This window comes from Melanerpes formicivorus, unplaced genomic scaffold (assembly GCF_026170545.1).
Source record: "Melanerpes formicivorus ecotype bairdi unplaced genomic scaffold, bMelFor1.0.p_v2 SCAF_75, whole genome shotgun sequence".
In the NCBI taxonomy this organism is placed as follows: Eukaryota; Metazoa; Chordata; class Aves; order Piciformes; family Picidae; genus Melanerpes; species Melanerpes formicivorus.
In genome coordinates this window covers 449,493-464,614 of record NW_027142427.1, presented here as the reverse complement: position 1 = coordinate 464,614, position 15,122 = coordinate 449,493, and the positions used below count along the sequence as shown (strand labels likewise).

General features: G+C 53.0%; 1 long non-coding RNA gene across 1 annotated transcript; it reads left to right on the top strand.

The window, feature by feature from the left end:
* The first annotated feature begins 1,602 nt into the window (after positions 1 to 1,602).
* LOC137454033 (uncharacterized) lies at positions 1,603 to 4,577 on the top strand. Its single transcript, XR_010990524.1, has 3 exons — positions 1,603 to 1,626; positions 3,361 to 3,480; positions 4,509 to 4,577. It is a non-coding gene; the product is annotated as an uncharacterized lncRNA (long non-coding RNA).
* Positions 4,578 to 15,122: the final 10,545 nt, after the last annotated feature.

Here is a 15,122-nt window from a genome sequence, read left to right as displayed (position 1 = left end):
CTGGAAAAAGAAAAAAAGCTTGGCTGTAGAACCAAGTTCAGTTCCCAGCCAGGAAAACCTTGTATGGGATCTGCAAGTTTTAACCATGCAAATCGAATTTTGGTCCAAACAGAGCCCTGTTTAATGACTTCTGCCTCTCCCTCCCTTGCTGCATGGGGCCAGGCTGCGTTCTCCCTGAGCAAGCCCTCACATCCATCCCCAGAAGCAGGGGCAGGATGGCATGTCCATGCTCTTTTCTTTTCCTTTCCTTTCTTTTCTCCTTTCTTTTTTCTTCTTTTCTCACCTCTCCTCTCCCCTCCTCTCCTTCTCTAAGGTGCAGCCAAACATTTGTGATCTATATCACAGCTCTCTTTCACTGAGATGATTTTCAGCTGCCAAAATGTACTGAAGGAGGTTTGCCCACCTGTGAGCCTGTCACCAAAAGTTGTGGCTGAATGTGTCCTCATGTATGTGACCCCAGACAGCACAGGACCCTGGGGAGAAGGAATTGCTTGGCTCAGTTGCCAGCAGTGAAGGTGGGCAGGTGATCTTTCTCATCTGTGCCTTTGTTTCTCCAGGTGGATGCAGCAGACCAAGGACTGAGTCATGGGATCAATTGTTGGATGTTGTTTGGGGTGTCCAGTCATAGCAATAACAAACCCTCACCCTGTCCTAATACAGGTGAAACAGAGCCATCAGCAGTACTAATGCACCATGAAGAAGTGCAGCCTCCCATGCAGGCCTGCTCAGACATGGAAAATCCAACAGACCCAGAACCTGCTGTCTGAGCTGGGATTATCTCTGGAGCTTGTGCCCATCAACCTAGCTTACAAGGAACATACAACAGGACCTGAATACATCCCTCATGCACCTGGACATCCACCCAAGGTGTACAGTGGCAGAAGAAGAGGAAATGAACAAAACTGCAGAAGGGAAAGCTCTGATTAGGTATTAGAGGAGAAATTTACCCTGAGGATGGTTAAACACAAGGGACTGCAGAGGTGGAGGAATCTGCATTCTTGGAGACATTCAGAATTTGGTTGGACAAAGCCCTGGGCAATTTGATCTAAATTGGCTCTGCTTTCAGAGCTGTTGGACCAGAGACCTTCGGAGGTCCCTTCCAACCTAAATTCTCCTGTGACCTACATCCACAGCACTACCCAAGTTGCTCTTGCATCATCTAGAGTTCAATAAGCCCATCTGGGCTTCTGCTTCTATGTCAGCAGGATTCTAATTCTCCCTTATGATTTAATCCCTTAATTCATTTGCCATAATCCTGTAGTGTGTGGCTGGAGAAAAAGGAAACAACACAGCAAAGCAAACAGAGAAATGCAACCAGTACCCCTGAGAATAGTATATTACTCCTCTTCTTTCCTGTTTGCCTTCCCACTGTTCTGCTTCCATGAAAATCTGTGGGATTTCATCCAAAGCTTCAGTATCTCCTCTCCAGCGGTGGCTCACATGGACAATAAGGAAGAAAATATCAGAAACAGTGAGCACAGAATGATCCTCTCCCCTCTGCACCCTGCCAGCCTCTGGCAGCTGAAGCTTCAAGGACATCTGAAGCTAAAGGCCACGTCCGAACTTGAGTGCTTAGTAGTTACCATCTGAGAAGCTGTCAGTGGAGTGACAGTCACAGACAGCAGAGTGAGTTTTATGGAGTGCCCTGGGGAAAGGTATTTCCTTTTCTGCATGTGAAACAGGCTGCCTGGTCCTTTCACCTGGCACCTCCCTGTGTCCTTTTACCCCAGACCCAGCTCTTGGGGTGGGAACTAGAAAGGTACCAGCATCACTTGCTGGTGCTTATTGGTGGAAGCATTGCACCTGACCCACAGATGCAGAGTCTGAGCATTTCCTATACCTTCTCTCTCTTTCCTCTTCTTTTCTGTGCCTCCAATCCCACAGCAATCTTGGTAATTCATTAGTAAAAGCTGTCTCAGGGATAAAACACTAGCCCCCTTGCCTTAGCAGGCAGTGTTGGGATGCTGCTCAGCAGCATTGTGACTCAGCCCCAGCCATTGTTCACCCAGAGAAGTGCCAGGTGCCTCGGAGGTGTGTGTTTAGGTTGAAGAGCCCTTTGTAGACAATTCATCCACCCAGCCAGAATGGGAGCATTTTACACTTTGCTCCTCCCATGTGCTGCCAAGGACACCTCCCCACATGCACACACCCCTATACACACATGTACACACACTGCACACACAGAGCAGAGCCTGCAGCAGGAACCACTGGAGCAAGAAACCTGCTGCTGTTTTCAAACACCACACCCTGTGCTGGCAAGGCTGCTGAGCACCCTGACCCCGGGTTGGGATGCTGGGAGACAGGAGGTGAGTACAAGGCACGTGGTGCTCAGAGGCAATGCCAACCAGCGAGTCCTGCCAGCTCACAGGATCACAGGGGACAAATGGTGAGGGATGCTCCAGTCAAGGACATGGTCCAACCCCTTGTGCATATCTGAGGGAGTGTGTGCTGACAAGGCAAGGGCAGCTTTATGCCAGACTGTTTCTCAAGAGAGACCTCCTCATTTTCTGTAGTCCCTGCTCCTTTCCTTCCTCCTGCTGCCTTGGCATAGGTCACCTGAAACATGCTTATCTGAGGAACTGGATGAGTGTGTCAATACCCTCTGTTCCTCCAGAGTGGGCTGAAGGGGCAACAAGGTTGGTGAGAGGCCTTGAGCGCAAGCCCTGTGATGAGAGGCTGAGGGAGCTGGGATTGTTTAGCCTGGAGAAGAGGAGGCTCAGGGGTGACCTCATTGCTCTCTACAACTACCTGAAAGGTGGTTGTAGCCAGTAAGGGGTTGGTCTCTTCTCCCAGGCAACCAGCACCAGATCAAGAGAACACAGTCTCAAGCTGTGCCAGGGGAAGTTTAGGCTGAAGGTGAGCACAAAGTTCTTCACAGAGAGAGTCATTTGTCATTGGAATGTGCTGCCCAGGGAGGTGATGGAGCTGCTCTCCCTGGAGGTGTTCAAGAGGGGATTGAACATGGCACTTGGTGCCATGGTCTACTAGTCATGAGGTCTGCGGTGACAGATTGGACTTGATGATCTTTGAGATCTCTTCCAACCTTGGTGATACTGTGATACTGTGATACTGTGAAATGCAGCTTTATGGAAGAAAAGAAACTCCATGCATACTCACTGCTACTGGCCACCAATGAAGCACAGGGTGGTGGTAGGGATCCCCCTCTCTGGCATTTCTGGGTACTCAAAGTTCACACAATAGGCATCAGCTTGGAGAGGAGAGCGAGGGGATGCCTCTCCTGCCCCCTCGCTGACACTGTGGGGCTGGCTTAGAAAGGATGTCAGTGGAGTTTGGAAAAGAAGCAGAAATATGTATTTCCCCAATAATCTGAAAACTTCAATAAATGTTTTCTCTCAGTAGGACACAGCTGAGGAATCTGGGGAGCGTTGCCGGAGCCAGCCACTCTGAGAGGAGAAAGAGAAAAGCCAGTCCAAGTGCAACAACTGCCAGGACAATAAAGGGATCTGAAGGGGTTCAAGGGTAGGAGGAGGGGTTTTGTCTCTTTAGTGCTGTTTCTTGATTAATATTTACACACAGAACCAGCAAAGCACACCTCCAGATCACACACGGGATCTTTCTCTCCTTACTTGGACAACTGAACCTGTAGGCAGGACAATTGTGCAAACAGAGATGTGTGCCAAGCTCCCCATAAAGGAAAGAAATAAAAATACCAGTTATTTAAAACACATGTATTAACAGAGGGGTTCACCTCTTCCCTGCCTCTGTGCTCCCTTGGCATCACAGAGGCAGATGAAAAACCTCGCTGGAGCATCAGGGCTGACCTCAGTCCCCAGGAGATAGCGAACCTTGGCTCTGCTGGTCATCCCTGGGCCATCCTGGCCTGTATCAGGAACAGTGTGGCCAGCAGGAGCAGGGAAATCATTCTGACCCTGTACTCAGCACTGCTCAGGTCACACCTTGAGTCCTATGTCCAGTTCTGGGCCCCTCAGTTCAGGAAAGATGTTGAGATGCTGGAAGATGTCCAGAGAAGGGCAACAAAGCTGGGAAGGGGTTTGGAGCACAAGCCCTATCTATGAGGAGAGGCTAAAGGAGCTGGGGTTGCTTAGCCTGGAGAAGAGGAGGCTCAGGGGAGACCTTATTGCTGTCTGCAACTACCTGAAGGGAGGTTGTAGCCAGGTGGGGGTTGGTCTCTTCTCCCAGGCAACCAGCACCAGAAGAGGACACAGTCTTAAGCCGCACCAGGGGAGCTTTAGACTGGATGTTAGGAAGAAATTCTTCACAGAAAGAGAGATTGGCCATTGGAACGTGCTGCCCAGGGAGGTGGTGGAGTCACCATCACTGGAGGTGTTTAGGAGGAGACTGAATGAGGCACTTTGTGCCATGGATTAGTTGATTAGATGATGTTGGATGATAGGCTGCACTTGATGATCTCAAAGGTCTCTTCCAACTTGGTTAATTTTATTCTATTCTATTCTATTCTATTCCATTCTATTCCATTGGCACCTGCACCTTCACCCACACTCACAAGCACCTCTCTGCCCCAGCAGGGTGATGGAGAGCAGGACATGGATACAGGAGAAGATGGTGGAAATTCCCAGCCCATCCCTTCTAGGGAGAATTACAGCTTTGATTTAAATTGAAGGGAAAGGCGAAGTGGGTGCAGTGTCATGATACCTGAGGTGGGAATCCTCTTGCCTGGCTGAACCTCATCTGCACATGGATTGCATCCTAGGTACAGTAATGGATGACAGCCACAAAGGGACAGCATCCAGACAAATCAACATCATGCTGGTAAAACTGTAACACTTTCCCCTTCCCATATCCCTCTCACCACCCTCCCTCCCCTTTTCAAATGCTCTGAAAAGATTTTAGCCCAAACATTCCAAATTTGGGGCTGAGCAGCATTCCCAATATTTATGCTTTGCAGAACAGCAAAGGACTGGTTCCACCCAGCCCCTTCCCACAGCCCAGCTTTGCACTGAGAGGCCAAACCCTGAAGAGAATTGCTGGGTCCTGCCTGGGGATCCTCCATTCCCCAAGTAATTATGGCAATGTGATCTGGGTGCTTCATCACATAGCAAGGAGGGCAGCACAAAGCCCTCAAGAAGATAATGGGAGCCAAAAGGTCTTACCAGCTTCTTGGAGGGCAGAGTCAAGCTCTTCAAATGAAAGCCCTTGAGGAAGCAGAGAGGATCTTCCCTCAAGTGTCAGGCATGTTTCAGCAGTTTGTAACTACTGATGGCCTCCCTCCACCACATTTAGCCTCACAGCATTGCCTGCATCCTCAGCCCTGGAACCTGTCCTGACAGAGCTGAGCACCTGAGCTTGATTTGGCCACAGGAAGGTGGGATCAGGCCTCAGGTGTGTGTGTGTTTCCAGAGGCATCTTCAGCTACCATTGCTTGGTTTGGGCTTCTCAGGTTTGGGTTATGGTTTTTTCTACACACAGTCCAAAGGGGTTAAACTGAGCTCACCTTTCTGGGAGCAGAACAAGACAGTCACTTGGCTTGAAAGGGAGCAGGACCCACTCTCTTTCTCTCACCATTCCTCTCCCCAGCCCTGATTCTCTCCTGCACACCCTGCTGCTGAAAGCACTTAGCCTGCTACAGGGTCTCCTCAGGTACCTTGATGATGACCTAATGATGGGAGGCATCAGACTTCAGGAATGATTCCAGCCATGTCAGGGGCTTCCCAGTGCATCCATAATTGGGACCAAACATGCACAGTGGGGGTCACTAGCCACATACCCTCAGGGCAGAGATAGGGCTCTCTCCAGGTGTCCACTCCCCCATTTTTTCCCAGCTGTTGCTCTCCTGAGTGGGAGAGTGACACATAGGAGAATACAGCCCCCGGACCTGCTCACCCAGCACAGACAGGCTAACCCTTTCCCTCTGCTGTGACACACTCCAGCCTGCTGAGACCTGCAGAGGATGGGAAAGGGGCTGGAGTGTCCCACACCCCAATAGATTGAGGGTGAGTTAGATCTGGTCTTACCTTTGCCAGGAACAGGAGGATTTTAGCAGCACAACACCTTCTGCCAGCTGGGCTCACTGCTAATAAAAGGGTCTGTGTTTAGAAAGAGTAAATAGAAAGCTCCTAGGGTTGTTTGGCAGACAGACTAGGGAGAGGGGGTGAGAACAAGCATTTTCCTGAGCATCCCCGTGGCCCCTGAGAAGGAGATGGGTTTGCTGCTGATTGCAGTCCGCATCCAGGCTGCAGTCGCTGTGCTTGGCTAGAAAGGGAGCTGAGTCCACTGCTCTGCTCAGCCCTCCCACCTCCTGCCACCTGTCAGGAGCAGGAGGTTGATGTGGGAAGGGAGTAAACAGAGCTGAGAGCTCCCAGCCTCAAGGCACCTAGGGATGGTGCCACTGGTTTCCAGTGCAATCCCAGCCCTCAGTTTCCCTTGGATCTACCTCCTGTTTAAAGTCGAGGTGGGACTGCCTCAAAAGGTCTGTGAGGTTTGGGGATTGCTGGGGTTATTTCTCCAGTCCTGGGAACAAAGGAAGCATCCTGAGATGGAGACCTGTGTCTTTGCAAGGGTAATCAAATCCCACCTGGCCATCTTTTTGACCCTCTGAGGTGAATTTTAGGGTGAGGTCAGCAGAGACCCCCAAAACGGCTCAAGGACTGGTGGTTGTGGCTGGGCTCCCGGGAGAATGGCTGGAGTGAGTGGGGCAGGGGAATGGGTTTTCCAGCGATGATTCCCCGGAGGACACCGGCCAACCCTCTCTGCGCTGGTTCCTGTCTCTGCCCCCGGGTTCCTCCTAACGAGGTTTCCAGCTCGGTTGAACCCCCGCGTTGCTTTTAGAACCGCAGCCGCCCGGGGCTGGGGAATCGCCATCCCCGGAATTCTCCTCCCCAGAATTAGCGAGGACTCTGGTTACATCGAACAAACGCCAAAGCGGGGCAAAACCGGGGGGGGGGCAAAAAATATTGTCCCCGATTCGTGGGGAAAAAATAAAAGCGGGGGGGGGGGGGTGAGTTTGAAAACCCTCTGACAATGCTCCCTTTGAGAGGGGGCGGCTCGGGGCTGCTTTCGGCGGTGGTCGCCGCACCCTGTGCAGGAGTTTGTGATGGAAAGTCTGCAAAAGCCATTAGGACTCTAGGGCTGGGGCACTAGAAAAGCAACGCAGACACCACTCACTTTTCTAAATAAACATTAGTCTTAAAAAGTTTGCACTGCTGACCCCCGCAGCTCTGATTACTTCTAATTCTCTGAACCATATTTTAAGGTTTCAAACTATGTTTTTTTGCGGGGAGGGGGCGGATTTTTTTCACCCCTTCCTGCGGCCGTGCCACGGATATGCCGCCGGTACTGAGCGCTCCGGGGGTGGTGAAGCGGGGCGGGGGGATCTCTACCCACACTCCAGGCAGGTCCTTATCCCCAGTCCCGCAACCAGAGCCTCCCCACGTGTGCAACCCCCTCCACGTTCCCCCGGGGAAGCATTTTCTTTCTTTCTTCTTTTTTTGGAGGGGTCAGAGCCACATCCGCGATCTCGGTGGAGAGATGCTGTTTGTCTCTTCTGGCTCCCCAGGCGGGCAGAGGCTCCATCCATACCAGGCTGTGCCCCAAACAACCCCAGGTCCCCCTCCCCAACCCCTCCTAAACAGCCACATCTTGGCAGCGCGGCGGAGGCAGCTGCACCGAGGTATCATCAGTGTAATTGGAAGGGTCACATGTTAAACCCTCGCTGTTGTTCGCGGCAATGTAGCTGCGTCCCTCGGTTGCACATTTACCGATTTCTCTCAAACCAACCATTGTCACAAGGTTCATTCCAGGAGGAGTGATCCAATGGGTTGCCACGGCAACTATAATGACATTAAAATTGAGGCGGCAGCCGCCGCCCCCCTCCTCCCTGGCAGAGCCCTCCCCCGCTCTGAGCCTCTCCCTCCTCAAAAACCGGCAGCAGCCCGGCAAAATCCCGCACCTTTCCCATCGTGGCAGTCCGGGACATAACACCAGCACCCAGATGCAAACAAATAGGGGGGAGAGGGGTGACTGGGGAGGGGGATGGTTTATTTAAACCTTCCCGGGAAAAGCAGCCGAGGGAAAACAATCTACCCGCGGCAGGAGCAGCGCGGAGCCGGCCGCCGTAGCCCCGATCCGCTCCCGCGGAAGGTGCAGTTGACCAAATCTGGTCAGTTCTCAGGAGCGGGGTGCGGTGAGCAGAGCGCGGTCCCGCCCGCGGGACAGAGGTGCAGGCAGCAGGGATTTGGGAGAGGGGTGCAACAAGAGTCGATCCCTGCCCCAGACGCTCGCCGGGAGCGAGGAAAAGGGTACAAACCTGGGGCTTAGAAAGTCCCTGACACCTGCGGCTTGGGACCTTTTCCCTGGGGCCGGCTCTGGAAACAGACTTTCCGCCCCTTGGTTTGCGGGCAAACTTTCGTTTCCCAGTGATCTTTTTCTTCATTGTTTTTCATCGGGGCTGCTACGCCGCTTTCCCACTTTTTTATTTTTCTTTTTCCCTCGAAATTTCGGGGCGAGAAAAGGTGTTTTTAGAAAAACGACCCGTGTTTCGTATTATCACAAGACATCCTTCCCTCTCGATGAGTATTTCCCATATGCTCTGTTGCGGGCAGATAATAAAAGCGCGACCAAGGCATGCTGCTCAAAAGCAAAAGGAAAAAAATGGGAATATCGAGTATAACATCGGTTGGATCTGGCGGGAGAATCCAGTGGGTTCACTTTTCATGTGGGAGAATGTACCGATCGTCTTTTGTCACCGACACCCGACAGCAAAGCCCGAAATCAGGCTCTCCGGGTTTTCAGCAGCGCTTTCCTAAATACCTTTCCTCAGCTCTTGAGTGGGGCCGGGAAACGGCTCAGCTCTATCGATTTCTAACCTTTTTAAAATTGTTTTTTCCACGGGAACCCGTGGGCAGAAGTTTACCGGGCAAGGACGGAGGGGGACGACCAGGCAGCTGCGCTCTGAGCGGCGGTTTCGTTTCTGCGACCAAAATGTGCCTGACACCTGCGTGCGGTTGGGGCAAATCCGCCCCCCCAGGCAGACCGCGTAGCATGCTCAGGGCTGGCAGCACCAACAAAAACATAAGGGGAAAAATCAGGGCAACCTGAACCGGAGCCGCCCGCAGATGGTTCACACGCGGTTCGTGGTAACGAACAGGCGTCTTCCGGCCGGCTCCTACGGCAGAGCTGGCGGCATCGGCTCTAGCACTGATACCGGCTCTGAGAGGCCGAGGCCAAACCGAGGGGCGGCTCCACGGTCCCCCCTCGGAACGCCTGTGAACACTCTGGAAGGAGCCGAGGCTCGCTGCGACACGGACGGCGGGGCCCAGCGCTCCGGCGGTGCAGGGTCTGGGGGGCATCACTGCGCTCGGGCTCCCTGAGGGCTGCACTTCCCTCCGGAGCTGCCTCCCTCACATAACCTGCACATAACCTGTGCAACTGCGGTGCTGCTGCCCGGGGCGCAGGACACACTATTCCTAATGTCACCCATCTCACAGGGGATGTGGGGAGTACCCGGGGCACCCTCGCATCCTGGTCGCAGCTGGAAATGCACTTGGGATGGGGATGGGGTCGGGGAGACACGGGACACACAACGCCAGAGGTGGGCTGTTTGGCCAGCCGCCGTTCCTCGAAGCAACCCGAGGGGATGATCTCCCCCAGGAGCTAGGGCAGGGAAGAGAGAAGATCGCTGGGCGCAGGCGGCTGCGGGTGGGTCTCGGAAGGGTCCCGGCCATCAATCCCAACTGCAGCTCCTTGAGGCAGAGCGCAGGGAGTGCGGGACCCCCACAGTGAGGAGGGAGGGGAACCCCGGAGCGAGGGGCTGCGAGGAAGCAGCTGGGGCGGAGCTCGCCGCAGCTCCCGGGAGGCCAGATCTGCCCTCCGTTTTCGGCGTTCTCCTGAGCTGAAGAGAAACGTCCCTCTGAAGTGATCCTCTTGGTAGGGCTTATTGGAAGAGATATACTGAGTAGGAGAGTGCCTGGGAAATGTGGGACAGGGGGGCAAATGAAATTAACACCGAATTAAAAAGAAAAGGGAAAGAGAGAGAGAAAAGTGAGGAAACGAAATATTCTCCTTGTGAAACGTATCGGACTTCTCCGGAGCAACTGCAAAAGGGAGGCCTTTCCACCAGGGTGGATAAATTTACTCGTGTCCCACATGACCGAGAGTGGGGGACCCGGGGCGGGGGGGGTGGGGGGTGGGGGGTCGAGAGAGAAAGGTCATGGGACTGGGATTTAGGTTGTAAGTCACAGAGGAGACGTGGATTTCAGTGCCGGGATCCGCGTTAGGCGGCAGCGGCCTCGGGTTTTTGCGAAAGAAGTTATTAAACAAGACCAAAGGCGGGGGGGGGGGGGGGGGGGAATGGGGGGAAATGAGGAAAGGGTATTTCGGAAATAACCTCAGTAAAATCCTTGGGGGTTAGTGGTGGGAAGGTGTGTTGCGGGGGGCAGAGACCCAGAAGAGCATCGCTGCGAGACCGCGCTTGCTAAAGAAGGGGTTGCCCCCCACATCACCCTTCGAGTCGGCGGTATGTCCCGCCTCGGTGGGTGCCCTGCTCGCTCCTTCTGTTGCCTCTATTTTGCGGCCACCTCTGTCTCCTGGGAAAAGGAGGGGGGATCCCAAGAGCGCTGAAGGGGTGTGGCACACTGCTCCTCCATCCGTTTCACATCTCACTCCCCTCAACCCCACGCACCCTATGCTGAAAGGGAGAGCCGCGGTCCGAAGTGAGTGGAGTGCGTCTGGTTGGACCCTGGCATTTTTGGGGCCCCAGACAGAGGAAGCTCTTCCTTCCCCACTTTGTTTAAACTTAAAGGGACGGTGATGGCCCCTCTGTCCCCGGTCCGCCGAGGGTGCCCCGAGCACGACTCCTCTCCCATCCGGTTGTTGAGTTTCCTACAGCCGAGCGCTTGTCCTGTGCTCCACCCTCTCCCTCTCCCTCTGACCAGGGCTAATGGCGGGGGGCACACAGGTAATCCACTCTGGGTGAGGGGGAAAAATTCCCAAGGATTTCGCAGGGAATCCGTCTGGAATTAGAGGCGATCGTGTGCCCCGCAAACGGCTCTCACCACTGAGGAGGGATTTGGAGGGAGAGTGAGGGCTCATTAAGATTACACGGACTTTCTGAGGATTCTCCACTCGCCTTCGTCATCAAGGAAAAGTGGAGTACCCGAGAATTTTGCGAGAGTGAAAGGAGTGGCCAGAGTTGGTTTAGCCCGTTTCCAACCCCCTGTGCTAACGAAAGAGAAACATAATTTCACCTAAAAGGTGAGTTAGAGTGAGGAAATCGAAATCTAATCGAAACGGACAGGAGTGACCCCAAAAAAACACTTCTCTGCCTCCCTGCGACATAGAGACCGACCTTGATACCCAGAGAGAATCAGGGGTTGGAAGAGACACCACGAAATCAGCAATCAAGAAAATACAGAGGCACGAACACAAAGCTTCCCCCATAGGAACCGACACACAAACCCATCACACCTCTTCGGGCTCCAGCCCGACCTCTTCACAGGGAGATGATCTTGGTTTTCATTCGGGTTTAGGAGACATGCTTTAGCACACAGAGAGACGAATGTTTGTAACGCACTCTATGTACATGTAACTAATTTATCCAGATCCCAAAGAGAGGGATGCGACTGGGAAGCGAGGTACCCCTCCTTCCCTCCGCTGGGGAAGGCCGATGAGTTCCGTGCAGCTTGGTACCGGCTGCCCACGGGTGAGACCCTGCTCGGGCAGCAAGTGAGAGGACTCCGGAACCATCCGTTAGCATTTGAATGAGGAAACGTTGGGAACTCCTGATCAGTCCCTGTCGCGAGTGTTTTCCTTCCCGTACTGGATCGCAGCATCACCTGTTGCTGCCCTGGGCTTGGGAGGTCAATTTGCATCTTATGTAATGAAATAATAAAATGAGAATTGGTCCCAGACGGGCCCCAGGGCCCGTCCGTGCTCGGGGGGAGCGGGGACCGGCACACGCTCGCCCTTTGCAAACCTCCCTGGGCCGAGAACTACGCCTCCCTCACAGACACTCACGGTAAATGCACCGACGGCCTGAAGAGGTACGGGGATGTGCCTCCAAGACTGCCGTGCTGCAGGGCCGAGGTGCCTGGCTCCGGGAAAAGTGCCCTGGTTCGAAACAGGGGGGGAATGACCCCCTGCTGCTGATGGGTTAGAGATTCCTGGAGGTGGACGAAGCTGGAAACCTGGAGAGAGCGGGAAAGTGACCCTCGATGAACCTGGGATGAAGTGGGTGAGACTGAAGACATCCCCAGGGTGAAAAAGATGGAGGAAGAAAGAAAGAGAAAAGAAGAGCTAAGAGAAAGGGGGGGAGGAGGGGGGGAAGGAGAAGAAGCAACAAAAAAAAACGGCAAAAGATAGAAAGGAGGAGAAAGATATCAAAAGCAAAAGGGGGAAAAAAAAGGATAAGGACAAGGTGAGAAAGGCAAAAGAAGTAAAAGAGAAAAGAGAAAAGAGAAAAGAGAAAAGAGAAAAGAGGAGGAAAAGGAGGAGAGGAAGAAAGAAGGAAAGGAAGAAAGGAAGAAAGAAAGGAAGAAAGGAAGAAAGGAAGAAAGGAAGAAAGGAAGAAAGGGAGAAAGGAAGAGAGAAAGAGAGAAAGAGAGAGAGAAAGAGAAAGAGAGAAAGAGAGAAAGAGAAAGAAAGAAAGAAAGAAAGAAAGAAAGGAAAGAAAGGAAGAAAGAAAGAAAGAAAGAAAGAAAGAAAGAAAGAAAGAAAGAAAGAAAGAAAGAAAGAAAGAAAGAAAGAAAGAAAGAAAGAAAGAAAGAAAGAAAGAAAGAAAGAAAGAAAGAAAGAAAGAAAGAAAGAAAGAAAGAAAGAAAAAGAAAGAAAGAAAGCAAGCGAGAAAGAAAAGAAAGAGAGAAAGAGAGAAAGAAGAAAAAGAAAGATAAAAAGAATTGGAGAAGGAGGGAGGTAATACAAGCCGTGGTGCAGGAGGTGAGGGTAGAGCACAGAGCCCTTGCCCCACTCCTCTCGAGAGAGACAGACGAAGGGATGAGTGCAGGACCCTGACCTAATGCGAACATCTCGAGAAGGTTTTTGAAAGCACCAACTTAATTTCCAGGGCAATTTTTCTTTGGCTGAATCGGCTGCAACAGTTCCTCCCTCCCCATATTGGAAAACGTTTTGTTTCGTTCTAAACCTTGTTTCTCTATTTGCTGCGTCGGGAAAAAAAAGAATTTGAAAGGGAAATGGGGAAGGAAAGAAGATGCTGGAGGGCAGCTACTTTTCAAAGTTATGAGGCAGAAAATGTTTTGAGGTCAGGCACTGGGGCACAAGGAGACCGGGCGTTATTATTAAATCCTATGTCCACCGTGAAAATAGGAGCTTCTGCTCAGTCAGAGGGAAGGGCCAGGGCAGTCCTGGAGGAAGGGCCCAGCTCATGGAAAAGATGCTCTTGATGTCTAAAGGTGGTTTCTATAATCCAGGTTGATTTATTTTTGTTCGGGGCTGCGAGGAACTAGAAAGAAAAAACCGAAAAGCTACCGGAGAAAGGAATAAGATCTTGACCTTTCCTAATTCTTCAAATCGGCAGTAATGGAAAGCAGAAGGTGCCAGGGGAGAAGGCAGAAGGTGAAAGCCGAACGAGCCGGTGCAACTAGACCGGCCGGGCCGGGGTCCCGCAGCCCTCTGCCATCCTCGGGACGCGCTCTGCTTGACGAGGGCTTAGTGAAGCGAAAGCAAAGAAAGAAATGATCCCTCACTGCCACCCCGCTGCGGTCCCGACGAGGATATTCCAGGGCAGGATCGTTTTATCCTTCTCGGATAAACCCACGTTTTCCGCCTCTCTGGGCCTGCGCCCGCACCACCGAGCAGTAAACACACGGAGAGCATCTCGGGTTTGGTGCAACTCCTTCATCTGACACACAGAAAGGAGACAAGTGGCACATTAATATATATATAAAATCAGCTCCGCAGATGTCTGAGCAAAGTCAAAGCAAGTCAGGGGAATTCACATCCCTCCTTTTGGAAACAGCCGCCGAACCAAGACTCGGAGCTAAACTGAGAAGGGAAAAAAACCCCAAACCAGCGGCAAAGGATCAGACCTCGAGATGGGAACGGACTGGCCATCGACTAGGCTTTACCAGAGATTTAACGCTGAAAAACAAACACCGAAAAGTAACCCAGAGAACCGAGCGGGTCGCCTACGGACGAGAGGTGAAGGAAATGCCGGGTCGCCTTTTTGGCCAGGGACTCCCGAGCAACGACTGCAACAGCTAATTATTTTCCTTTCAGTGCTCGGTTATTGCTGGTGTCCTCCCCGCCTCTCCCCCCCCCGCCACCCCCTCCAATAAATAAATAAAACCCTCCTTTAGTCAGTGAGGCGTGAAAAATGATCCTTGCTGAACGCTTAAAAATAATGTCCCGTGAAGATCGGGGCTGCGGAGCCAGCCAGCCCCGTAATTAGAAGCCATTATCCGTCCTGCCTCACCGAAGCAAGATTTCGCCTTTACCCCTCCGACTCGATCTCGGCCAGGGGTTCCCGACCCCAGTGGGACCCTCTAGTCCGGGTCCTTCCCCGCCCCGTCTACCGGGAGGAGCCGATTCCCAGCGGGGCTCCGCCGATTCTCTCCTCCACAAATCCTCAAGCGACGCAGATATTGGCAGGCGGCGGGGCAGGGAAAGGGCTCGGGTCCCTGTGAGAAATGTAGGGGATGGGAAAAATCTAAAGTTGGAGACCCTTGAAGATGTGTCCCCTTCTCAAAAATACCCCCTTAAAACGGCGTCGGCACTCGCAGCCCCCACAGAGGCCCGGGAGAGCCGAACCCGGCCCGGCTAGCAGCTCCGGCAGCCGACGGCTCTTCTGGTCTTTCCTACAGGGGGGTACCATGACTCCCAGTTAAGGGGGAAATTCCTCCCTGCTCCCAAGTCAGCTCAGCTTCAATCCCGGCCGGCGAGTGCGGCTTAAAAACCTGCAATGACTCCGCAAGGCAAAAGAAAGGGAACGGAGCCGAGGAAAGGTGTCCCTGCGCCAGATCCTCCCCTGCCTCCTCCCCCGAGTGTGTGGGGGAAGGGGTCTCTACGGGGAAACACCGCTTCCCCGCCGAGAGGACCCCCCTCCATCCCTCCAGACCTTGAGACCACCAACTTGGAGAACCCCCCTGTATCCAGCAGAGCCGCAGGGCCGAGAGGCGCTCGTCCGTCCATCCCGGCGGGCACCGGCGGCTGTTCCTAATCCGCTCCTGGCA